The 26,905-nt window shown below is 37.3% G+C and overlaps 1 long non-coding RNA gene across 1 annotated transcript; it reads left to right on the plus strand.

The window, feature by feature from the left end:
• Positions 1–25,718, plus strand: LOC146441043 (uncharacterized). The gene is made up of 3 exons (XR_014850393.1): positions 1–86; positions 21,461–21,510; positions 25,506–25,718. It is a non-coding gene; the product is annotated as an uncharacterized LOC146441043 (long non-coding RNA).
• The last annotated feature ends 1,187 nt before the right edge of the window (positions 25,719–26,905 follow it).

The following is a 26,905-nucleotide window of genomic DNA, read 5'->3' on the forward strand; positions in this document are numbered from 1 at the left end:
TTTGTACTTGCTACTTTGAAGCTCATTTCCAACACTGTTCCAAACAGAAATGGGAAAATCAGCTTCCAAATACGAAACCTCTGCCAGTAGGTATTTTTCCTCTGTACTTTCTTAGTATGTTGTTTTACTTAAAGGCAAGTTTGTCTTTTTTATTAGTCACCTCACATGGTCAGTAGTCTGGGCACTAAATGAACTAATGGAATGGCTCATAGGCGAAAAACATATTCAGTAGGAACTAATTAAATAGAAAATATTTCTATACTCTATGTAACATATCCTCTTAGTAATTGTCATAGTATTGCAAATTGAAATGATGTATTGCAGCAAAAGATGAATTCATGCCTAAATTTGATAGCAGACTGGTTTTCTTTCAAGGTTTTCAAAACAGACTGGTATTCAAAAAATCACAGATATGATGAACCCAGTATGTGGGTTAATGGCTATGTATTAATAAACCAGAGAAAGGGACAAGTCAAAATAGGAGTTTGACTGAAAATAAGTTTTCAACCAAACAGGGATCGAAAGTTGTGCAGAGAAAGCAGGCCCAAATTTTCCCTATTATGGCTTCTGTTACAAATCCTTAAGGTCCGCTTCATTCATGACAAAGTTTGTTGAGGTTCAAAATTGGGAAGATTTTCATGATTAGTTTATTAGCGGTATGGGATACAATTGTGTAAAAAACCCAGTGGTTTGAGCAAAAGTTAAAGAATACATTTTAGGTCATGCATGCTTAAGGATACAAAGCAGTGGTTTAAATACTGTCTCATAATGTATATGTCCTGCAACATGTCTGAATACGCAGGACATAATTCTTGTCACATTGAGAGCAGCAGAATTGTTTCAGGCTATTGAAATTTAAGTCTAGAGTACTTTGAAGTGTCTAAGTCCAGTTTTTTTAGGGTTTTTTTTTCAGTCTTTCAGTGGTCTCAGTGTTAAGAATTTGTTTTGGAATAAGCTCTGAAAAATGTCAAACTCCTTTTGCTGAGAAATAATTTTTCTTGTAAGATATTTGGCAACCTCTGGTTTGAAGTAAAAATAGCACAAACCCCCAATTTCTTGACATATCTTAACTTGGGTGTAAGCGTGAATATGCTAAAGCGTTGGCATGAAAAATAGGATTTTTTATTGCAGTCTAACTACATTAGTTTTAGCAATATAAATACTCACAATTCTCTAAAAATAAAAAATATTATGTATTTTTCCACTGCTTTGAGTGGATATAGATTAGGTACATCTAATCCTTTTCTCACTTGTGCGACTGGGTTGTTCAATGACAATAGCCAGGAGGAGAGGAAATTCTGAGCCAAGGCTTGTTCACACAGGAAAATCAGTGAAATTAAAACTTGGCCATACAATAAAATGCCCCTGGAAAAGCCAATCCTGCCCTCCTGCTCCTCCACACCCCTGCCCGCCTTGTGTCAACATCAACATGGGTATGGCCACATGCTGAAGGAGATCCAGGAGCAGACTGAAACTGAGCTGGCACAAAGGAGGGAGGTTCATTTATTTTTGACTGGCACAGTGAGTGTTAGGCTATGATGGATGAGGAGAGAAAAGGAGGGCTCTGCCCTCAGGCTCTACCCTTTGATAATATAAAGAGTTGTGAAAACAGCTTCTTAACTTGGTCATCATGTCTTCCCGTGTGTTTCTCCCAAGCTCGTGTCCATGTGTGCTGAAGGTGTGGCTTTCAGGTTGTCGCTGTGAGGCTGGAGTAGCTGTGAGAAGCAGCTACTGGGCTGCGTTACCAGCCTTCTGGTTTACAGTGTGCTGACTTTGCTGCCTTGAAAACAGAAAGAATAAAGCCTCCCTGCGATCCTGCACAGTAAAAATCATGTCTTTCAGCTAAGTTGACTGGGTTTATTCAAGTGCTGAATAAATACAAAAGAAGTCAAAATCTGACTCAGAGGTTCAGATTGCAGAGCCAGTGCTGGGGAATTCCTGAATGTAGCATTTCTCCAGATTTTATAATGCATACAAATAGTGGCACATTTATGCTTACTTCCAGTAACAGCATGCCCATTACTGAAAAAACATTCATTTAGCTAAATTATTTTAGGAAGTAATTATTGTGTTCTTAACCCTGCAGTAACTGATGCACAGGAGACCACTCACTTCTGAACACTGTGCACTTCATGCCTACATAACTTCCATTCATCTATGAGTTTTCCTTTGTTTTTAATTTTTGGCAAAGTCTAAAAAGGCCTTCATTGTAAAATGTAAATCCTCAAAATTAGATAATGTGCTGTTTTTACTCACTCTTTGATCATAACTTAGAAATATATTCTAATAGCTCACATGCTTTTCTGTGGTATATCTGGCTTTTTAGGCAGTATTTCTCTTATCAAGCAATTTGCTACTGGGAGTTTTGCTTACCATACAAAGAGACACATTAGCCTGTGTGTAAGCCTTTGTGACACTGAGGTATTACGAGTCATAATTTTTACACTGTGTTGTGGTTTTTTTTTTATTTTCTTCCCCCCATGAAATAGATACAAAATCTTAGATCAAGTTTTCACATAACAGACCTGAATTACATGCTACATTCTTGTTTTGTTTTTTTTTTAGCATCTAGGTCATTAACTCAGGGCTTGAATTACAAGACCAAGCCAATGATGGTTGCTGTTGTGCCACTCTACCTTGATCAAGACATTTCTGCTTCTCCCGAGCAGCCTTTGCACTCCAATTAGTTTAATCTCATTAAACCATCAGAAATCTCCACTGCCAAAAGAAAAGGAAAAAAAAAAAAGTGATTTTCTGGCTCCTGTTTTAGCTCTCTGGAATGGTGTGGCATAGGGTCTGGTGCAATTGCTCCTCCAGGTGCTGGCACGGGGTGAATGTGTGGAGGCCAGTCAGGGGAGGTGGAGCTATCAGGGTCATAGGATGAACTAGAAAACTGTAAAGCCAATGCAGAGACACAGATTCTGCCACGGCTGTTAATTTTTGTCAAGTGACTAAGAAAACCATCCCTCTTCCTTGGTTTTGGCATGAAAATTATATGCCTTATATAATCTGTGTGAATACCACTTCCTTGTGTCTAATATCTATCTGACCAGAATAGGGAAGCAGGCATATAATTCCCACCAACTTTGCAGAATTCCTCTGTGAAATTTCTCCTTGAAAAATCTTTCTGGCAAAGTCGGCTGGCTGGAACGTGGGTGCAGTTTATGAAGGTTTCTGGAGTTAATGGACAAGAGCAGAGATTTGAGCCTTGGTGGATGTCTGAGAAATGTGAAATATAACTTCAGTGAAGGCAAGATTCCCCTCTGAAGGACTCGCTTTGTGCTTAAAGATAGGCATGTGCTTGCACTACTTGCTGAACTTCAGCTTCAGTGATAAACATTTTTTTTTCCACTTTTGGTCCAGGTTTTCCATAACTGCTTCAGTACTTCAGTTTATTGTGTCCCATCAAAAGAACTCTAAGAATTTGATCCTGAAAGAGACATCCTGGTCTATAAACTCGCTTCTCCTACTACATCATATAGCCCCTTTCAGTAGTTTACCCTCATCCATACATTCAAGACATTTTCTATAAATTTAGTTTTATCCTTGAAGCTTCCAAAATGTGTTAGACTTGTATTGATTTATTCTTTTGATACTATATTTAAGCAAGATAATTCCACAAGTTCATAACAACCATCACGTAAGTGCCATCAGCACAGAACAAATACACACAAAATTGTTACCAAATGTTCTTAGTATATACTTTTCAATAAAAGAGAAACAAAAAACATGAATAGTCTGACTTCTCAACATGACCACTTAATTACTTACTTGACAAACATTGAATAATAAAATGCAAATGAATTCTTTCATGGTTTTGAATTTTTATAGACATACGAGGTACAGAAGATTTTGGTGAGTGGGTGGTCTAAGAATTTGCCTTTTGTTCAACAATTTTTCTTGAGATGTGAATAGGTCTCTGTTTCCTAAGTGAATCAGTGCAACAGTGATATATTATCAGATAATTCCAAAGGCAAATTGGTGGAGAAAGGGAGAAAACATGAATGAGCATCTTTTGGAAAAGATTGACTATTGAAAGTCGGAGCTACTGGTAATGAACTCCAGACACTGCTGTAGGAGTGATAAGAACAGGAAATGCTTTGAGCAACATTTTCATACAAAAATAGCCCTTTTAAAATGCAACATGGCTGGCCTGTCTTTAGCAGCATAGCTGTTGAAAGGATTGCATGAAATTAATTGTACCATAGATGACTCTTGACATGCTAGGCTCCTCCTTGTTTCAGATTCTACTTTGTGATCTTGTTAAGCTCTGGAACTGGAACAGCGAACTCTTTCAGCAGATAAGACTAAGTTCAGCTACTCTTCTCTGTAGCTCCCTGTTATCTAGCATTAATGAAAAGATTAAGAATATCAGCTTATTTTCAGTTGATGGGAAAGGCTCTGGGTATTTTTTTTTTTTACAGCTATGAAAGGAGTGTCTGACACAATCTGGGAAAGCACTGGCATTCAAACAAGTATTCTTCTGAACCCAGACAGTTATATAAGTTTCACTTGGTGCCATTGCCAATTTACTGAAAGCAATTTCTTTGATATTACATATCACTTCAATGATGTTGTAAAGACACTGAAAACTTGAATATTTGCTACTTCTTTTTCTAAAGTCTTTATTAGTTTGGGAATGTCAGATTCTAAACAATGTAGTTATTCATCATTAACTTTTTCCCACTCTTCCCTCTGGAATAAATTCCTTTTCAGGCCAGGCTTGTTGGGAAAGTTCAAATGACAGAGAGAACAACCAGACAGTAAACAAATGCAGAAGTTCTGTTGTCATGGAAGCATTTTTAAATCATGTCCTAAAAGCATTGCTCACACAAAGGTGTGCAGGTGTGTAGGCATGACTGAAGCTCATGCAATACAGCAATTATCTGGGTCTAAGGACTTTGCTGCTGGCAGAAGAAAAGAACCAAGAGTTTCAGTTAGCAGTCCACAATTTAGGCAAAGAAAATTCATAGCAGATGCTCCTTGCAAAAGCCTGTCTCTTTGGAGGGAGGTAAAACTTTTGGATAGAACCTTCTACAAAATACCCACTACCACCTTTTCACGGCATTTTTTTGCTGCTTGGATTAAAAAAAAAAAAAAAAAAAGAAAGAAAGAAAAAAGAAGCTTTTTCCCCCTATTATTTGTATACTTATTGATTCCTTGCAAAAACCTCATGTTCATTTTTAAACAATCTCAGTTTGGAGCCCCAGCTCCCAACATTTGAGGCTGTTCTGAAGGGAAGTCTCAAGAAGTGAGAATTGGGGCATGGTTTTCACACTTCTTTAACCACAACTGTAGTCAGGGTTTTTTAATGAACAGTTCTATATTAGTAGACTGAAGTATACTAGAGTAATTAGACTGGCTATCTTACTGAAAGCACTTTATTTTTTTCCTAAAAATGAAGTGGAATAGCTTGATCATGGATTTGTGTAATAAATAACTTTAGGGAAACACAGAAAAATCATCTTTGGAAGCACCAATGTTTAAAAAGGCATGAAGATACATTCTTATCAGATGAAATAGCATGGCTGAGATGGACAAAGAGGTGACATGGTTATTGTCCATTTCTCCTATGCTATCTGAGGTCTATCAGAAGCTGGATATAATTCAAAGGGGTGCAAATTTTACTCTAACTGAAATCAGAAATCCATTGGCTTGAAGGTGTCTGAATCCTTGCAAGCCATTTTAGATCAAACATAAGAGGAATTGAGGAGAATTTCTGTTGAATAACTTGATGGCTCCAATGAAACTTGAACTTTGTGGGAAGAGAGAATTTTCAAGCACCTAAAAAATATACAGCAGCGACTAAACCATAAATAGCACAGGCCAACAAACTCTTTTTGTTTTCTGATCTGAGGTCTACCTTCTCACTTTCACTAAAATGAGAAGCCATTTTCTCTTGCCCAGATTACTGGGCTTAATCATAAGTGTCCAACACCATTTGAAAATACTCAGTGTATCCCACTTTTTCCCGAAGGCTGGAAGATCTCCCTAGTTGTCCTTTGTCAGATTATAAGCCCTGGGTTGATGTATTAGACACTCAGGGATGTCTAAAATGAAGCCCTATGGCTATATTTAAGGACTTGAAGCCTTGTTGTGTTTGGGGATCTGAGACTGGTTAGAGGCCATGAATGAGCTTTGATGTCTGATGCTACTGGGTCTGTGAAACTGAGGACTCAGTCTTTGCATCAATGTTTGACATTCTGAAAGCCCACTTTTAAAACCCTGTGGAAGGAATTAGCCAGGGAGAGTCTAACAATTCCCCTGCTCAACTTAAGTTTTGAGTAGAGCAGAATACAAATTACAACTGCAGTTATAAATATTTTTTTTTCTCCAGTCATCTGAGTCTTTGTTAATGAAAAAAGAAAAAAGGAAGTTATTTTCTCCCTTAAGATCAATAATCTATTACTCTGATGAAAATTGTGTTTCAGCTACCAGCCAATTCCATAAATTGTGGGATCTGCTGTGCAGTTTGCTGCTAATTAGTGAGTAATACTCCATAAAAGCAATTGCGTGTGAACTCTTTCCTTTAAAAACACAACCCTCAGTGGGAGTTGACTTCCTTACTCTCCTTTGAAAATTCCATCCCTGGTATTTCTTATTATATTAGTAAGCAGTTATTATTCAGAAATTATTACTGGCTAATTACATTCAATGGAGAAGGCAGATAAGGAGGAAACCTCATGATTAATTACAGTAAATAGCAGGCATGTCTTCTTAATGGTGGGGATACAGTGAGCTCTGCAAGAAACTCTGCTTAGGAGCTCAAAAGGATGCAGAAATAAGTAATTCCTTCTTCTGAAGACAAGTACTCTGCTGAAAGAGCCCTTCTTTTTTCACATGATTGCACTTGCATTTTGTCTGCAGCAATTCACTGCCAAAGTCCTACACTGTTGAGAGATTGTGGCTTCTGAGCACATTGCTGCTCTGAGGTTGCCACAATGACCAAAAGTGTCAAATTCATACTCAGAATCTTGGTAAGTACAGCAAGAAAGAGTACTGCTTATATCTCACAGACATGTATTGGAGTAAATGCTTTTTTCCTCCCAAAACAAACATAACTAGTCAGCACTACAAGATACTAAACTACAGCAGATAGGCTCAGCCCAGTCTGCAGGACTTGGAATGTCCTCAAAAAGGTCACTGAGTCCCATATGACACAGCAAATGGGTGCAAGTGAGCAACACACACCCTCTGAATATGCTTTAATGCTGTTGCTTCAAATGCCTGCTTGGATATTTTTCTGATAGTTTCTGGCAATTTGTCTTGGCATGGGACTGTGATCTATGTTGAAATGATAAAGGAGACATTGTTACAATGGAGTCAGTGGCTCTGAGTCATAACCCCCTGCATAATTGTTCCTGTCTTTCACTGGCAACTCACTAATACTGAGGGTGCTTTTGGGTGTTTATTCTCTGTTACAGAGTTATTTACCCTGTGGTAAGCACTCTAATGGATCAAAGAGTCTCAAAGAATGGTCTCTTTAAAGGAATTTTCTGTGGTGTCTGAAGATAATAGACAGATTAATTAATATCTGCAAGTTGAAGTATGTCTATGAGCCAGTTTAATGCTGTTATTCGATCTTTAAAAATAGTTCATGGCAGTATTGGTGAATGTTGTATTAGAACATGAAAACAGCCATAGTAGGTCAGATCTGAGGCTTTTGCAGCTCAACATGCTCTTTCTTGCTGTGACCAATAGCAAATGATGTTAGTCAGGAGAGTCTGAAAGGGAACAGCCTCAGATTCAAACATCTGGTGGGCACTGTCCTGTATGGTTATAGGCAAAACTGAATGACAGATTCTCTATAAAAAGCTTTCTAATCCAGATCATGTAGGAGCATGTGGTGTCTTCATCAGAGGTTGAAAAAGAATCTCAGTATGGCATGCCAGGTCTACATACCAAAACAGTATGTCTGACCTGGATTTGGGTCATAAGTTTAGGTATACATTTAGTGTTTTTTTTCCCACTGTAATTATATTTGAATCTGCTGCAGGAATGCTAATCCACTGAAAACTGAACTCAGGGCTTTAAATTTCCAGCATCCTTTTCTAATATGTAAATAATTTTGTTTTTCATTGAAGGACTGTTAGCCTGGACAAAATATTAAGAAAGGAAAAGATGATGAACAACCAGGCATGATATAAATTTCTTGAAGGTACGTCCTTCCGTGTGTTATCTCTTTGATGTATATCTTTTAAAACATCTGACTCAGACCAAAACAATTTAAAATTAAGAACAGAGAACACTCCCTTCCCCAACTACCTTGTACTCTTTGAATATATTCCCTAGTTTTTAAAAATAAAGGCAGGCATGAAGTGAATAAATTTTATTTCTCATTTACGTGAAGAAATAATAATCTAGGTTGTAAAATATGTTGGTGTTGTTGAGTAACCAACTTAAAACTTGATGCTTCCAAGGATAAACTAAACTTCCCCTACATACAAGGAAGGGAAATAATTCCTTGGAACATTAATTTTGATGTGAACATTCATAAAAAGTATGGCCACAGAATCCCGTAGGAGTAAGCAATCACAACAGCCTTGACACTCTAGTGATCAATCCTTTTCCTCTAATACAAAAAGTTCTTTAACTAAGTGGATTGCTTCTCATTTAAGGGTCAATGCACATGGATGAGTCTTTATATCATCCACAGGGGGTCTCCTCTCTTATAAATTCATAGTATCATTTGTCCTTGAGCTATAACCTGTGCAATGCAGTACCCACAAAATTGTTGAGCTCCCAGTGCTATCAAAGACGAGAATACTGTAAGCTTTGTCAAACATAATGGAAAACACTTGCCCAAAACAGTTAGTACCAAGCTTGATTAAGATATGTCAGGGTAAAATCCTCACATTGTTTTCTCTAACTAGGTATTGAAACATCACTCAGAATCTCTTAATATTAAGGGCCAACATGTTGCTTGTGACCCATAGTTTGTAACAATATGTTATATACTGTGCACATCTGGAGAAATGATTTTATTTCTGCTAGCACAGATCACAGCAGCAATTGACCCACTGTGATTCAGAGATCCTTTAATCCCTCTCCATTTGATCCAGAATTATTCAGCATTAAAGGTAGTATTTAATGAAGTTAAAATTAATTAATAACATTCATGTTTGATCCATAAGAGATTGAATGTGCAGGTGGATCTCACTCAGTGAAAGAAACACAAAACCAGATTTTAGAAATCCAACAGTCTGCTGAGGTAGACTTATCAAATTCTGACTAAATTTGTTTTTCTCCCTGCATCTGCTCTCAGTTGACATGCAAATACATGAATTTGAAATTATGCACGTGTAACTAAGAACAGTATTTGGCCCTTCAGCTGTCTCTGCACCTCTTTCATAAAATTTTATTTTTCTTAGCAAATGATTTAAATATGTTCTGTTATACAGTTTTCCAACATAGCTATCTGCTCATTAAGCATCTGTGTTGTGGGGTAAGCTGTGGATCAGCAGTAAAACGTGAGGTTTTAAACAGATTCTTATAAGCCCTGGTTTGTTTCAAGTCCAGCACAGCTGTAGAGCTGTTCATCTTCATTTAATAGTATAGTATATCCCTGAGGTTTTGGTATTTAAATGGCGCAATTTTCTCTTCTACGCCTCGTAATCTTCATACTTCACCTCTTCATTAAATATTATTTCCAGGCCAGGATACTGAGCTTACAGTTGCTTAAATTTCTTTAATTTTTCCCCACCACATTTCTTTCTTCAGAGCCCAAACTGGAGAATACTTACAAGCTTAAATCTTGGTGGAGCTTCCTCTGAAACTACTGCAGCCAATATTTGGTGCTCTGTTTTCATTCAAACTTCTTTTTGAGGCAGCTATCACACATTTAGGAAAGCTCAAGGCACCCTTGGCCCCTGTATGAGTTTCCCCAATTAAGACAAGGAAAGGCACCCTAGGCTTGGCTGTCTGTTAGTATTTTGCTACTAGTTTTGCTAAACAAATTGCTGCTGATGAAAACCTTTCTGCAAATGTTCTGTTAGCACTCCTTTCTCCCTCCCCTCATTGATTCAAATATGATGACTAGGTTACTTTTCAGAGCACCTTAAGTACAATATAAACAGTGCTTACATTACATATTTGCAAAGCAAGATAAATTTTCGTGACATTTATGCAAACTTCTGGTTTAGCTTGTGTTGGTTTTGCATTCCCTGTGCACAGAGAATAGACTTTATTACATTAGTGAAAGTGGGCTGAGCATTTAAAAGAAAGTATTACGTATTCCAGGTCAATGTAAACATATAAAAAAATCAAAACTTAAGATGATAATGTTTGGATCTTCAGGTTTAGGTGGAAGGAATACAACCCATGAATGTGAAAAAAGAAGAAATTAACCTTAAATTCACTGCTGGCATCTTTAGCTTGCACATGTGTTTGGCAACCATGAAATACTTGAAACATGAGACCTGGCAATACCATGGTGCCAGACATAGCTGGCATTAGAAATATTCTTCCAAATTATTAAAAAGTGCTTGAAATTGCTGCAAAAACAAAGCTCCTAATCCTAAAATACACTCCTTACATTGAGCATATAAATGTATTACTGTGTTTCATCATTAAAATACATTGGGGCACTTTTATATACCCAGGATTTATTATCTTCCATCAAAGGCAAGTATGAAATGGCTACAGGTTGCAAAATCCTTTGCAATTTTAGTCTAGAAAACTTTTATTTTCCCTCGTGGTGCCATCATCTAGACAGTTACAGCCTGTAGTGGCCAACAAAGACTCTCTGTCACTCAACAAGTCCTCTGTTTTCCTTTGCTAGAATTTCTTTCTATTATATTGATCATAAGAAAGTGAGTGGGGTCAGCATTCATGCATTTTCCGTAATCTTATCTGGTTCTAAATGGTGCTGATAAATAAGGTATACTTCTAAAGTGATTAAATTACTGTAATTATTTTAAATTTATTTCAAGTTTAGATTATGTCAGTTCCTCTAGACATGTCTGCCCAGAATGTGGTGATTACATGAAAGACTGAAGGGCACTTAGAGGTAAACTTTCCAATTTTTGTGTAGGATATATGTATGCAAGCTTTCCCATTTGCCTTCTGCAAGTATAGGATGGTTTAAGGACAACTTCTGCTTAAATCAAGGAAAATTAAAGGGATGGAAAAGTGTACTGATTTGAACAAAAATGAAGTTTACTTTAAAAAAAACCCTAAACTGGGTAATCTGAAAGTGAAAAAATTGGATTTTTTTTAGTGATATGTAAAAAAATGCTTCTTTGACACTGTAATGAAATGGTCCCTATTTCCCATTAATATTTTAACTAACAAAACTCAAAGCCCCATTTTTTAATAATGAAACTGGAAAAACTTGAAATGTTCAAAACTGGAGCATGGGGCCTTATTAATTATTTTTTAGATTGATTATTTTAATATTAAATGGGGGTTTTGTGTTCTGGTTGGTTTGGTTTTTTTTTCAATGGGCCATTCCAGCACTTCCAGTTTATGTTCTCTTTCAGAAATCTACAAAACAGAAGAGGTTGTTGATGAGATGGGCAAGCTGGTTCCCAGCCAGCTTTATTAAAGTGTAACTCGAGGGAGGCAAGCTAGCTGACTTCCACATTACCTTTTATTGGTAATCGTCTACATGCACTTCAAGAATTCTACAGCTGTGCTGTAGAGAGAGATCCATCATGCCACAATACATGCTCCACATATTCTGCAAGGAGTTAGTAGGAATAACACCAGATGAAGAGAAGCCTACACTAAACTAGGCTGACAGTTTACACAGTTATAAAATCTTATGAATAAAGAAACACCGCAAGTTCCTGATATAAAGAAAGACTCCTCAATGTGAAATGGAAATATGTCCCTCTGGTGCTTTCTGTAATTTTAACCTGCCCCTCCTTTGGCTCACTTACTGGGCTTCGCCTGTGTTTTGAATCCTCTGATGATTTTAGTTCACAGTCCTACTCAGCTTGGTCATTTTCTGACAAATTACTGCAGCTGCTAAGCTGTGTGATCCCTGCAAGGGCGGGTGAGAATTGTGCAAAATAGCAGCTCTGCTATCTGTATGGCTACACTCTTGTCTTTTTACAATAACATGGCATTTTCATAAATCAAACTGAATGTCCCTTGGGAATGTAACGCCTCCAGCTTCAGGGAACACATAAATAAATGTTCACCTGCTGAGGCTGAAACGGTAGAAATGTGTGGGTCTTCTCTTGCAGTCAGGCTGCTGGGATCTTGGCAACAAAATTCTCAGATCAGCAGACTCTGGCTTGATAGTTCTTCTTGATCCCAGAGTATTTGTTATGTCCTGAAGTTGTGATATTTTGCTGGTCTCTATAGGAACCCAGGGCTTCATGTTGTGATGATATTGTGGGGTTTTTTACAGTTTCCCTGAGTAGGATTCTGAATAGAACTGTGGTCATTTCCACTTATCAGCAAGGAGAACTGCTCCTTGCACTCGGCCTCTAGCTACACAACACAACTCTGCAAGTTATCCAACGAGATCACAGTGTCAGGACTACTGTATGCCTCTGTGATAGAAACAGTACAACTGCAGTCATGTGGGCTGACTGCCCCAGATCATCTGGGCACTGAAGAAACTATCCATGCTTTAGCCAAGATTTGCTGTCTAGTGAGGTCTAAATGAACACTATTGTGTGCTGCAATCCCTTTACAGAAAGCATATTTCTGAAAGTATCTGCTTGTGTTTGCAAGGAGGGTGGGCCTTCAGTTCTCTTTAAATCTGTAAAGGCAGACCTAAGAGGCAGTCAGTGTCCGCATATTTAATTTTTTAAAAAATATTTTCAATGGAAGATGGGGCAATGAGCTATAGAAATGTAGTTTCTCCTAAGAGAATTTAAACATGCTCCAGAGAGCAACAAAAATCTCTGTCACAGTAACAGCTCTGTCTGTAACCCACCAAATTCTTCCCTGGTTATAATCCTCTTTCTCATATGCCAGTAACAAATATGGTAGGAAGAGCAGCTGATAGTGAATTCTCTACCCTGACTTTTCTTCAGAAATCTTCTCAGAGTTCTGGCTGTCACAAATCATTCAGTGTAGTGGTCCTGGTTAGCTACACCCTGGATTTGATTACTCTTTTTCCCTAGCTGCCTTACTTTTAGAAAATTGGTTTGAGCAAGACACATGCTAAATATGCACTAGCTGTCTGGAATGGTACACATGGAAAATAAAGATTAAACATTGAGTTTCATGATATACAGCTTTTGATGCATAGACAAGTAAGAGTGGGAATAGCAGAGTCAGAAGCTCTAGGCACACAGAAGTACTGAAAGGAGACGAAAGCACCATTGATGCTACACTACATCAGCATTGCAAAACTGTCAGCCTAACCCACAGAAATGCCTACACTTCTCAAATAAACTTATCTGCTCTGCCCAATTCTGTATACTTGTAGAGCTGAGAGAACTGGTGACAGACAGATGTGGTCACTTCATGCCATAATTTACAAAACTCCAAGTATAGCCCAATCCTCATATTCTCTGTTGAGAGATCAGCCTTCAAGTCTCCATCTCTGACAGGGGGATATGCTTGTGTGAGATTGGACACAGGTTTCAGGAGCAGAGACAATGCTCATGACCACCGTATCTGGGGTCAATAATCAGCCATTGTTCTATGGATAATTGACTGTTAAAAAAAAAAAAAAGCAATCAACTCTATAAAAAAATATACAGAAGATGTATCTTAAATTCCTTGTTCTGCATGTTCTGCATTTGTAAGTCTCTCTAAGGCTGTAATAGCATTTATGATCTGGGTGTCTAAAATGTTGCTAATTTCACTGGCAAGACACCAGAAGGGTGCAAATTTCTGACCCCCTTCTGCTGGTAGATTTTCCTGTACACCTTTCTCTGTTAGTTCCACAGAATGTGATTTTTAACAGCCAGAATTTTAACTAAATGAATCAGATTTAAAGTGGCTTGGGATAATGTGCATCGTGAGAACCTGGGACTTTTTAAGACTCTTTCAGGCTTACCTAGAAACTTGGCATTGAGTTTTAAGGGCAGATCCTCAGAAAAGAGGGAATGAAATGCATCTACTTCTTTGTCTTAATTCAATGACAGACTCTCAGACTCTGTGGAAATTGTTAGCTTTTAAAGACCAGTCTGCCTTTAATTATACCAATAAACTTTGTAGGTCTATCTGTCTATTAGGGAAAACATTGCTGGCATTGTTTTTAATACAGTGTTTTTAATTTACTTTAAGGATAGGAAAATAGAGTTAAAACCATTGTCCTACAAACAGGGCTTAGAGGAGAATGAAAAATAAGTGCTGGGTTTGCCAGTGGCTAAGAATGGATTTTCAGCAGCCTGACACAAATTTTTCCTTCTTTTTCTGCCAAAATAATGCAATAAAAAGTAGAGACATAAATGAAACACTTTAAAAGTAACAGGTCACGGGCCACATCCTAGAATTCCTATTAGTACCCAATAAGTTCATAAAACTGGGGGCCGTGGTCATGAGCACTTGGATAGGAGCTCATTGCAACCTCCAGGAAGACACAGACAGGATTTGGGGCTCCAAATGGGAGAAAACCAAGCACAAGGGGCTCACCATCAGCAGGTCTCTCGTTAAACAGGTCTCTACAGAAGCCAGATGGAGATTTGACTCATGTCTACTGTCACTGTGTACTAGCTGAGGAGCCCCTGATGCCTGGACACACACTGAGTTTTGGGAGCCTTGTTGCCATGCCTGTACTCCGAGAGAAGCTGGGGGCTGTGTCCCCAGCTGCCCATGTTGCTCCTAGAGCTTGGGATAGCCCTAGGCTGTGTTTGCAAGTGTGGCAGGGCTGGGAGATCAAGGTGAGAGGAGTGGGAGGAGGAGCGAGTGCTCCCCACGAGTCCACTATCCTGTTCTCCTCTCCAGCACAGACCAAACCTCCTGCTGCCAGGAACCTGCCCTGCCCAGGCTTCATCCTGGAGAAATGAGCATTTGTAGCTGAAGGTTGTAAGCAACAGTGGATGACTTACAACTTCTTACAGGGCAAGAGTTTTGGTGCTCTGAGCACTCAGGACCCAGACAGTTGCAGCGCAGGTTAGAATTACTGCTTTTTCTCACTCCTCCCCAGCTTGCTATTTCCTTTGTCATTATAACTATTCCTTTTACTTCTTAAGCTTTGGGTGTTTAATTATGTCAGAAATCTTTCACTTCATGGCAAATTAAGGATTTTTTTTGGTTCAAAACTTGATTTATCAAAACTTGATTTGGTAATTAATTCTCAAGAGTTTATACTTTTCTCTTAGTAGAGTATGCAAATGATATTTTCTACTAACAAGACATCTTTTCTCTCATGAAAGGGACAGTTACTAAAGGGAACATCTTGAAAGTCAAGTCCCCTGAAAGATTATTCTGTTTGACACTACTAAAAGGCAAAAGTCCCAGTTAAAATAAAATGACAGTTGTTTATATAAGCAGATCCTAGTTACTTTAATTATTGTTTTTGGCAGGATCCTAGAAGTTTAATCTTTCTTAAATCCCACAGTAATGTCTGCTGGCTAAAGGATTCAGTTACCATGAAAAAATATTCAGCCACTACCTAACCTAAATACAGCTATACACTAGGGCAGTGTTACCCAAGATAGTTTCACTTGAATGAAATGGGAAGGTTGTTCTCAATTACTAATTCAGTTAGAAGACTGAGGAACATGAGATACGCATAAATCTAATTTCTTTAGCATAGCAATTTAAAAAATACTTTAGGTCTTTGAAGTTAAAAGATCTTATTTATATTGCCTGATGTAGACCAGTCATTGCAGAACAATTTGCCCATTTACCTTTTTCAGGGAAGGCAGTTTATTAAAAACAAAAACCAGTGCAGTCATAATATGGGTACAAGAGTGAAAATGGTCTGCCATGTGGGAAGGAACTATCCCACTTTGCACCAAAAAAAGATTTCACAATTGCAGTTGCACACTTTCAAGTTGTTCTTGAAAACATCATACAAAGCAATCATTAGAAAGCTGCAGTAGGCTGTGATTTCTGGGGCTGCTGGGCTGCCTGGTGGGTGCAGCCTTATGATGGAGAGGGAAGAGTCCTTCTCTGACTAGTGCTATTCAAGCTAACTCCACCATCCCTGGTCATACCCCACCAATGGTCAAAAGGATATTTTTTCACACTTCAGTGAGATTTCTTTAAAGCTCTCACCTATTAGTTTGAAAATTTATTTTGACTACAGAGTTAGCTGGAATTAGTTAAGTGTTCTTTTACAAGGGACAGTTTAAATCTGTATTTGATGGTACTTTTTCTTGCAGCCCTTTAGCAGAACTAGGCCTTAACAACCTTTCCTATTCTCTTGGCTTTGTGATTCAATACAGATCCTTTAATTTAAGAAAAGCAGGGCTATGACTCTTTTGTGTTAGCTGGTGATAAAATTCCCTTTATTTTTTTTCTGCAACTCAAGGTGGACTATATCTCTACTTCTAGTTCTCAGAATCCAAACAAAATATTTCTTTGAGACCTTTAAGAAGTAAAAGTTACATGTGAATTTCCCTTCTGTGTTTTATTTTTATTAGAATAATTTTTGGGTTTTGCAAAGATGATTGAAATGTAAAAAGCAACTTTGAGTTTCACATATTTTTAAAAGAAAATATAAGTTTACATTAGACTTAAAAATATTATATCAAAATAAAATATGAAATAAAACAATCTAAATCTTTCTGGAAAGATATTAATCCTAGTGATGAAAAATTTTATTCTGCGCAACCCCTTTTTTTTTTCAAGTAAATGTTTCAGTTAAAAAGAATCAATCATATCCAACACTATCAGAATATCCAATCATTCAACAGCGACTGCATGTGGCCAAGCCACATTTGCACAACAATTCTGTTAGTAATCAAAGTAGCTGCTTGGTGTGCAGCTACATTACACTGAGACCATGTATCCCCCACCAAATAAGCATTTTATTAGTTTAACATAAAGAAGGGTGACATCAGGAAGAAATAAATGACTGCAAAATGTTTGACAGCAACACTCCGCAAACAGCACTTTAATTCCAGAATTATTTAACCCACTCCTTCACTATTATAGTGCTGAGAATTTTCATTTTGAAGGAGTCCTTTTTCAGGTAAGTAAAACATTCAGGTACTTAGCCCTTGTGATAACTGAGGAATCCCTGATAACACATCTTTTTATAAACAAGTCAGAAAAAATTGAGAAAATCATGATTTGAAAGCAAAGCAGTGGCTACTTATAGTTGTCTTCTAGAATGAGTAGGTATCGTATACAGAAAAAATTAGATTTTGTTACACATATAACACATGATACATTTTACAGAAACAGTGATTTCAGCCACACTAAGAAGAAAATAACACTTGGATAAAAATATTAAGCACTTTGTAGATATTGATTAGTTTTTTTTACATTTTCCTACCATTCTGCATTGAGTAAAGTGGCCCATAAATATCTCTTTGTTTCAGTATGGGTTACCTTAATAGGTGTTTTTGAATCCTTTTAGTGAGCTCTGGAATTAGACAGTAAAGAAGTACAAAGAAAATATGCTCCACACAAAGTTCTATAACAAGAGCTCATATGCTGTGTCAGAAACTATGTTGTAGATAGTGCTGACATTCTGTTTGGTAATAGAAGAGAAAAGGGAAAAGCGTATGAAGGTTAAATGGAATTAATAAAACACACTAAGCTATTTCTTGCACATTAAAAATTGAATCTAGCTCATCTCAAAATGCCTTTTGGGCTGTTGGATATAGATCTCCTGACAGTTGCAGATGTAGTCATCGCACTATTAGAAAAACAGAATTTTTTTCTTCCAAAGTTCAAGACCTGAGCACTGCCTAAAAAGGGAGACATGCCTTCGAGCACTGAACTTTTGATATTTTTCTGACTTAAATGCATACCAACACTTGGAGTTCAAAGCATGGATTTAGTAACCCCAGGAAAAAAATTAATTTCAACTGTGATTACATAACAATGAACAACACCATATAACTTTTACCTGGGAAAGCCTGAAAATACCTGACTGCTGTTTTGTTTTCCTTTTGGGGTGAAAACAGATCAGGGAAAGAAAAGGGTGTTATTAACCATTGTCTGAAACATCTCAAAGTTAGCAGACATTTCTGATATGTGTGAAAGTGGAGATCTGTAGCAGGTAGCAACATGAATGCCTTCAACAAGAGTATCATTTGGTCTCAGGCTGAGATAGATGGCTGTCCACCTGGGAATCCAGACAAACTTTCATTTGGGCCCCTGCTGAAGTCAGAGGTATTTCCTGGCTGGGTGGCAGACTGGACCTCAGAATAGAGCAGGAAATTTTCAAGGCCATCCCATGTTTCAGTGAATGCTACAATTCCAGCTCTGCTACAATTGCAGCTGTGGAGCTGCTTTGACCCAGCCACAGTGAAGATTGCTGGATCGGTTTTGTCTTTGCCTTCACCAGGTCAATTTTCAGACAGACTGAATCCCTGATTTAGTTCCTGGAACAGCCACCAGAAGACTACAGCTGGCATGGAGAAGAGCATCAGCCCTTCTCTTTTCAGGAGTGGTGCAGATTGTTGTTGAATTGATAAGTCTGCTTCAGGAGAATCTAGAAGTAAATGTTCCTGAAAATGAGGATTTGAGAAGATGCCAAGGTACTAAAGATTGACCTCTTCTTTCAAGAAAAAGGTCAAATTAACCTTGTATCTCACTGCAGCCACCAGGTATTCTACATAACAGAAAAGTTACCAAAATTTTAATAACCTTTACCCAGCCTGACCACCACAAAAATAATGTATGGAGGAGGATATTACATTATAACAATGACACCTTAATATTTATCACATGGTTAAATTCTCTAAACATATGATCATCTTACAGATTTGAAACAAAGGTCACATTGTAACATTGTATCTATAAACCATCCTTAACTCAGATTTTTTCCTTAGTCAGCCTACAAGAAATGCATCCTTTCATGGTTTTAAATTGAGCTTACAAAACCTGATGCTTTGAAAGTGGAAAAAACCCTGAGGCATTTTTTCTAGCGGTAACTGAAGGAAAGTTTCACAACAGGGATGCGCTGTTCAGCCTCCCTTCTGGGCATGAAAATATTATTGAGAGGACTAAAAAGAGTGCAATTTATTCTCTCAAAACACTAGACCGGTATTATCCTTCATTTTTTGTGGGTACAAATACCTTCCTTCAGAAGACATCAATGAGAAAAGTTTGCAAGTAACCTGATATCAAATGGAATCCTTATCTAATGTAAGAAATGTTCTCAGGTCTGGATTACAGTCAGATTCTGGTCTCACTGAAGTCAATAAGATTTTTGTTTTTGATTTCAAGTGAGCTAGTTAAAACTTAAAATTTGGTTGAGAAATACGCTTGACATTTGACACAACAGGAACTTTGAGGGACCTTTAATATGAAGCGAACAGAGCTTGGCTTCCAGCTGGACCACTGACCCTGCTGGCCACATTCAGTTATAATTAGGTTCCTTTTTACTTGTTTGGCAACATAATGGGCCTTTGAAGTCTGTATTTCCTTCCTGCGTTTCTCTCCAAGTCACTCAAGACTCATGACTGTGCTCCAGCCTGGTCTCTCACACCAACCATTGCCAATGGCCATACACTCTGCTCTGGTTGCCAGCATCCACCCAGCTGAGGCTCCAGGGTCCTGGACATGGCAGACAAAAACTGGCTGAGAACCACTGGCTCTGCATTCTTGCACAGTTTCTTTAATCCGCTCTGGGCATGGGCAAATTTCCTCTCTTTGCCTCAGCTTCCTGACATGTTAAAGGAATATCCTATTGTGTGCAGAGGGCCATGGAAATACAAATTGTGGGGAGTGAGGTGTTCTGCATCAGAACCATGGAAGTGGACTCCAGCTTCAGTCACTGGCCCTAGCCAGCTATGTATTGCACGAAAAAGCCATTGAAAAATACCTTCTGGCCCCAGAAACAGACTATATTGTGCCCTGAAGAATATAACTTGATCATCTAATTCACTCTCACGTTGCAGAGTGCCCAACAACAAAGGTTAGGCTTACAAGGAATTTTTTGCTCTCTGTCTCTACTCTTGGCCATTGTCTTATTATCTGCTTAACTATGACTTTATTATTCATGACTGTTAGGCTTTATATCTCAAGCGTACTTCAACACCAAAATAGGTACAAGATACTTATTTTCTCAGGTGACAAACACTGGAAGCAAAAGTAGCCTTGAAACATTTTGTTGAAATCTCCTCTATTTATGTATATATGATTACGAACAACTTTTATTCACACAACTTTGGTGAGGCGCAAATAAACATCTCTGGTCTTGACATGGTCATTATATTTGTATTTTCATATATCTAACAGCTACAAATGTGTACAGCTTCTTATTAAAATGCAAATAGGTTTTCTAAATACCGTTGTGGCTATATACATATTTAGTTTTCATATTGCAAAATGATACAATACTGTACAAAATGGTATTAAAAATAAACCATATAAAATGGAGTTATGCTCCATCTCCATACTTTTGTACTACAGAGTTATTCTTTCCAAAGGTCCTAGACTTTGATAGCAATTTAAGGAATTTTTAATTCTTGAGAATTAGACAAACTGTAAAGAGAAAGTTCAAAAATATTTTCCAATTATTTTCTAATTGTTTTTGACAGATTAACCAAAACATTGTAATCTTAATGAGTTCCTAGAAGATGTCACTCATGGATATTTTGAATCATAGCAGGGTATTTGCCTTAGAATATATTCTTATTGGGTTCCTATCTTATTACATCCCTGATGTTTAAGGAATGCTACATAATTTCAAGTGTCTGAAAGAATAAGGTTTAAATTTGTGTTTAGACTTAAGAATGTAAGCACTTTTCTGGACCAAGGCTGCCATGCTTAACACCGAACCAAGTTTGCCAAGACTTCTTTCTGCCAAAACACAGCATAGTAGAAACCAAAAACTTCTGGTTTGGCAAAGACAAATTAAAAGATTATTGAGAAGATAAATTTCTGGTAAGAGTATGACGCAGGACATAGATTAGCCTGGGGAGTAGATTTTGCTCTGTTGCTAGAGGACGAAGGTTTTAATTACTTTTCTCAAAGGCTTGAAACAAAGATTTTGTCTCAGGTATCTCTGAATTAAAAAAGGTATGGACTTTCAGTGTAGAATTTCTGACCTCTTAGTTTGGAATAAGTACCCTTCCTAGTAGGGTGTGGTGCTTCCTCCCCCTTCCATGCTCTACTTGGATTCATTCTGTGTTGATACCAAAAGAGATGTATTTTCTGTGTGTGACAAGGAAATAATCTCAATGTGGATCTGCGGATCTATCCAGCAATTTATAGAGCTTAGACCTCAGTAAGAACAGGAATTCCGATAGGCAAACTTCCAAAGAAACCTTGCAATACTATGATAAGGAAAATACTATCATACTTAAAAAATAGTTGGTTTTTTTTTAAATTTTTATTGTTTATTTTATTATTTAATATCCTTTTATTGCTTATTAAGAAACTGATTTAATTTAATCTTTTTTTTATTCTGCAATGATAGAAACAGAACTGTCTGGAGAAGGCAAAGGAGATCACTGAGTGATTCTACAGGTGGGTCTAAAGTATATGTGGGATTTTGTAAAGTGTTTGGAAACAATTTCAGATAAACTGATTTAAAGCCAGAAAATATAGGACAAGTATGAATTGACTTTAGCATACCAGGACATAAAATCTTCAGCAAGCTGTTTTCTTTGGAGGTCTATTGTTCAAGCCTGAAAAATTTCAGTTAAAATATATTGGATGTCACTTCATTTCCCTATCCTCACAGCAGACATATCTGTTGACAAGAATGGCAGTCTCGCTGGCAGTGAAAAAGATAAGGGAAGTTTGCAGTCCACTGAAAATATTTTAAAAAAATATTAATTTAATCTTTTTGAACGTAAAACACATTAAAGATACAAAGAAAAAAAAAGCCAACAAGAACAAAAACATTTAAAAGAAATCGAAAAGTAAACCAAGCAAATCAAACCAAACTAAGAACATTTTTTATAAACCAGAAAAACACTTTCAAGTACCTCTAATTTTAGCTTATTTCTTGTTGAGATGGTTTCAGAAGTCAAGGAAATATTTCAGTTAAAACCCACTAGCCTCCTTACACAAGATTCAGAGTGTACTATGGTTCAAATGACTTAGCTGAACCAATTTAAAAGTTTCACAGAAGACAGATTGGAAGCTACAGATCTGTAGATCTTATCTGTCTTTTCCTGTGTGTTTTCTAGCTGGCCACTCATAGCTCTAAGCCATAGTACCTAATGAAGACATTAGGAGAACCTATTTTACACTTTTTTTTTTTTTAGAGGAAGCTGGCGTTTAGCAATCATAAAGAGTAACAAAGCAATATTGTGGCTTGACACTCACGGTTGTAACAATGATGTGATAGGAAGTGGGTGTCAGGTTCCCCTGGTGACAAATAGGGAATAAATGAAACACTCTGAGTCACCAATGAATCACTAATAGAGTTCTGCTTCCTTTTTTTTTTTACTTTTATTTCCAGACTCTAAAATTATGACAGTTTTAAAATGATGGATGAAGGTGAACACTTCACAGCATTCACAACTGTGTGGTAAGGGTTAGATTGCCATTAGACTTCATAACGCCATGAAAACAGGAAATTTTAACAACTAGCATTTATTGTTTCTTTTGGCTAATGTTGGAGTTAATGAGTGTCCAAGTTCTTTGTAGGACAAGGGAGGATGAGAGTAGAAGGACGACCTCTCCGTGGTCAGCAACAAAACCACTAAGTTCAGCAGAGTTCAGGGAGTTCTGGATTTCTCTCACAATGTTTACAAGAACTCATCCTCTTTAAGCACACTGTACTACATATTGTGCTGGAAAATGAACTACAGTAGCTTTTACTGGGAATAAATAGATGCATTTTGAAAGTTAATAAAAATAAAGTGATAAACTGTGATAATCTGAGCAACTGGGAGCTCTCTCAAATTTAAGACATGACACCACAATTGAAAGCAAGAAATATCAGGCTGTTAAAAGGAAGAATAAAATTGTCTAGTCAGAGTATGTGTGTGTATACATGTACATACATAGATTCATTATCACCAGTATTAGCACTGAAATAGTTTTAAACAGAACTTTCAAAAGCAATGCTAGGATTCAGATTGTCGGTTTTGAATGGACTGAATTACATGAATTAAAATAATTACCATAAAAGTACACTCAAAATTTATTCTGCGTTGATTCTGAATTTGTGTAGGAGTTCAGTCAATAGGACTAGATCCAGACTCTGGTGCCTTGTCACACCAGATGGTGATGCCTAAAACAGAACTTCCTGAAACAGAAGACTAGACAAAGTTAGGAGAATAAAAAGCAGATTAATTTATTAAAGGACTTTAGGTACATTTAGGGCACACAGAGCCTACTCGAGAGGCTACACCCAAAATGGACTATGAGTCATGAGTTCTTCACATTTTATAATTTCTGTCTATTAACATATTGGGCCTCAATTCTCCAATTACACCTTCAGGTGATGATGTCAGCTACCCCAGGCTTGCTTCCCTCAGTTCACTGCTGTTTACATATTTGGGGGCTCTGAGGCAGCGAAGTGTCCTTGGATTTTCCAACTGAGAGGAATTGTTTTGTCTAAAATGCTGGGAATGGAGATTTTTAGCACTTTTTATGGAGCCTAGAGCTATACGCCAAAACTACAGATACATGAAAAGTAGAAGTTAAAAATCCTTGAGGCATTGTTGGAACCAGACAGAGACCAGATCCACCATGTCAGAAACTTTACTCTCCACTTGTTTTGTTTATTCAGTTCTATATGACAAACTGCACTCATTGAGGAGGCAGGACCAGGGAGAGCCCAGGCAAGTTTTGGCAAAGCAAGTGAAGAAATTTATCCTGCAGGTTTGCCATCTGGACATTCCTAGATGGGAATGTGTACAGCAATGTTTGTACATCTATTGACAATTGTATTGGCTGTAGTTTTGTTTTCTGCTCTTAAATGATTGGATTGAATTAGCAATGGTCTTGTGTTATAACCTACCCAGGTCTCTGTGATAATTGTTGCATACATTTCAACACTCCTGAGTTTATAGTCCAGTGGAGTTACAATAAGCAAATGCTGAAGGAAAAACCATTAGGATTGAGTAGGACAGTGACAAAGTGACAGTGTAATGGCTGCTATGAAAATGAAGTGTGGCTTTGTAGATTCACATTATATGCTCTGTATTAATGTTTGCATTTCTACTGAGATAAATTTCCTCAGGAGAGAAGCACTGTGCTGCATGTTAGACTGATTTTTATATATATATTTTTTTTTTTTTTTTATGATCTATGCTCTAATAAATGCTTTGTGAAATGTTTGTCTCTGGTTAAAAGAAAATGAATAAATTCAAAACTGGTTCTGGCTGCCATCTTAGGGCAGAATAAAGAGTAGGTTTAAGTTAATGTGTAGGCTATTATCTTGGGAAAAACAACACCACTTTTTTTTTATTTTTGCATTTTCTGGTGCATGTTTTAAATTATAGAAGCACATTCAACTGCGAAAGATCTTGTTGGGTCACTCCATACCCTTTTCTTTCTAAGTTGAATTAAATCATAAAAATTTGCTTCCAGCAAAAGCTTTCAAAGCAAGGACACAATGTTCTTAACTATTACTCTCTTCCTGTCTCATGAAATTGTACATAAATCCTGCCAACTTCAAAATCCGTGTTTTTAAGTAAATCAAAGGTTTTTTATGTTTTTAATGGAGCTAAGTAACTTCTTCTTCCATACCTACTATGTTGAACAGCAGTCAATAAATCTCTCTGCAGAAGTAAAAATTGAAACCTAAATATTTCAAAATTTTATCCCACCTGTAAATATGTACTTGAATGTTGAGATTGTACAGTCAAAAACACAATGTAATCAACATCTTGTCAGTTCATGGTGTTGTCAGTAAAAATAAGGAAATTTTAACATAAGAATATGAGAAACTAGTGGCCCAATTAGACCAAGATTGATCCTAAACTTGATGCAAAGTTCCACTTTGATTTTTGTAGTATCAGACTTTAGAATAAAACCTCCATAACCATTTAGAAAACTGAAGCCCATAACTATTGGTAAAGGGCCAGACATCCCTCTGCTTGAAATTACTGACGTAAATGCAGTTGTGTTGACTCAAAGGCTGAGTAAGAAAGGCTATGGTCAACTGACTATATTTTCCCTGGTTTCTAATACATACCACCAGCTATTCAGAATAGCTTTACATTCTTCATAGGCTTCAGCCACCTTAGAAATTACATCAATGCAGTTTTTACTGTGTGCTTTTCATGGACTGCTGAGCTTTGTTCTCCCAAATGCAGGTAATTCTTCCATGTGCTACCATTACCTACTAAATCTTCTTAGAGCAGAATCCTGCTAAAAAAATTAGTGCGTGCCTCTGTCTTTATTTCTATCAGTAGCGGTACCCCAGATGATCCAAAGTATTTGAGGTCTAAGAACTATTTCACATTTATTAAGTCATATTAGAAGACAGATTTAGGCTTGTCAAAAGAAAGCTAGGTCAGTTGACTCATGAGAAATTGATTTTCCAACATGTTTTTCAGGCCCTTTTAACCTCAGTTGAAGTGCTAGATATCTATCTAAAATTAACTGCAGAAGATTTTATAAATTTCCTGCACATCCAAAGAGATGGAAAGTATCTATGGTAAATGGATTTTCATCTTGCAGTCCCCAAATATGTCTCCCTCTGTCTAGCGGCTGTAAAGGAAGTTAAGGACCTGGATTAGTGGAGTCCCCTTCACCACAGATAAATTTACCACAGGTAAGTAAAACTACAACAAGACAGCACTAAAATGAGGCTGTGAGTTAGAAGAGTGATTCCTCATAAAGATAATTGCTGAAACTACACACAGTTAGTGGGAGTGATTGGCACCATCTATCCCACCACAACTGTAGTCCATCTGAACAAAGTTGGGGAGCCCATGGTTGTCCCACTCCATACTGAGGTAAAGTTGCACTGACTCCAGATCTACGGTGAGAAAAATTCTGTAAGTTTTGAAAAAACAAACCAAAACATATGTATTCAGCTCCTACATGTTTTCAAATATAGCAAGTGCTTAAACTGACATTTGAATTTCACTAGTATGGAGTTTCTGCTTTCACAGACTAATCTGACTCCTCTCTAAACCAGACATAGTCTCTCCTTTGTGATGTTGTGCAATTATTTTTCTCAATTTTTTGGCTTCTACTTCCTTAGTTAAGGAGCAAAATAAAAATTATACCTTGGGAGTTTAGGAAGTTATTAAGAAGAGAAACTTATTCAGGAAAGGAACTTCTTGTTTCTCACAGATGCCAGACTGAGACAGAAGATGTCTCTTTTTTGTCTTCCCCCCATACACACACCCCCACTCTGTTCCCCAGCTACAAAATACACTGTGGTTATAAGACTTGTTTTATTTCTCTACAGGAATCATAACTGAACATTGTCCTTTTTCTTTTTTTCATCTTCTTCAAAGGAAGTCCTGTGTCTCATCTTTTCCAGACAGATGTTTTTATCTTAGTTTCAACCTCCACAGTTTCGCCTGCCCAGCTCCACCTCAGAATTTCATCAGTGTCAGGTGGAGATCATTTGCTATGACTTCATGGTTATTATTCTTTCTCTTTGCAAATTAGTGATAGCAGATAAGCTATTATTGCCCCTGAGGGCAAACTGTTTTATCTCGTACTAGTGATGAGTCAGCAACATATTATAATGCATATGATCATCCCAATGCATGAATTTTCACAAAACTCTACACAGGGTGTTAGCCTGTTTGATGGGCATTATCTATGTCATTTTGAAGTATTGCATTCAGAGAGTCCTTCTGGGTTGAAAAATACTTGATGATAGAGAAACTCACCTGCAGAAGAGTTTCTTCCCTCTTATTCTTCCTAAGGTCCTTCAAGGTCAACATGCAAACTTTTATACTAAGAGTTTTCCTCTGAAACTGTGGAGTTATAGATT

The sequence above is a fragment of the Lichenostomus cassidix genome, chromosome 2 (genome assembly GCF_008360975.1).
Source record: "Lichenostomus cassidix isolate B80296 chromosome 2, HeHo_3.0, whole genome shotgun sequence".
Taxonomy (NCBI): domain Eukaryota; kingdom Metazoa; phylum Chordata; class Aves; order Passeriformes; family Meliphagidae; genus Lichenostomus; species Lichenostomus cassidix.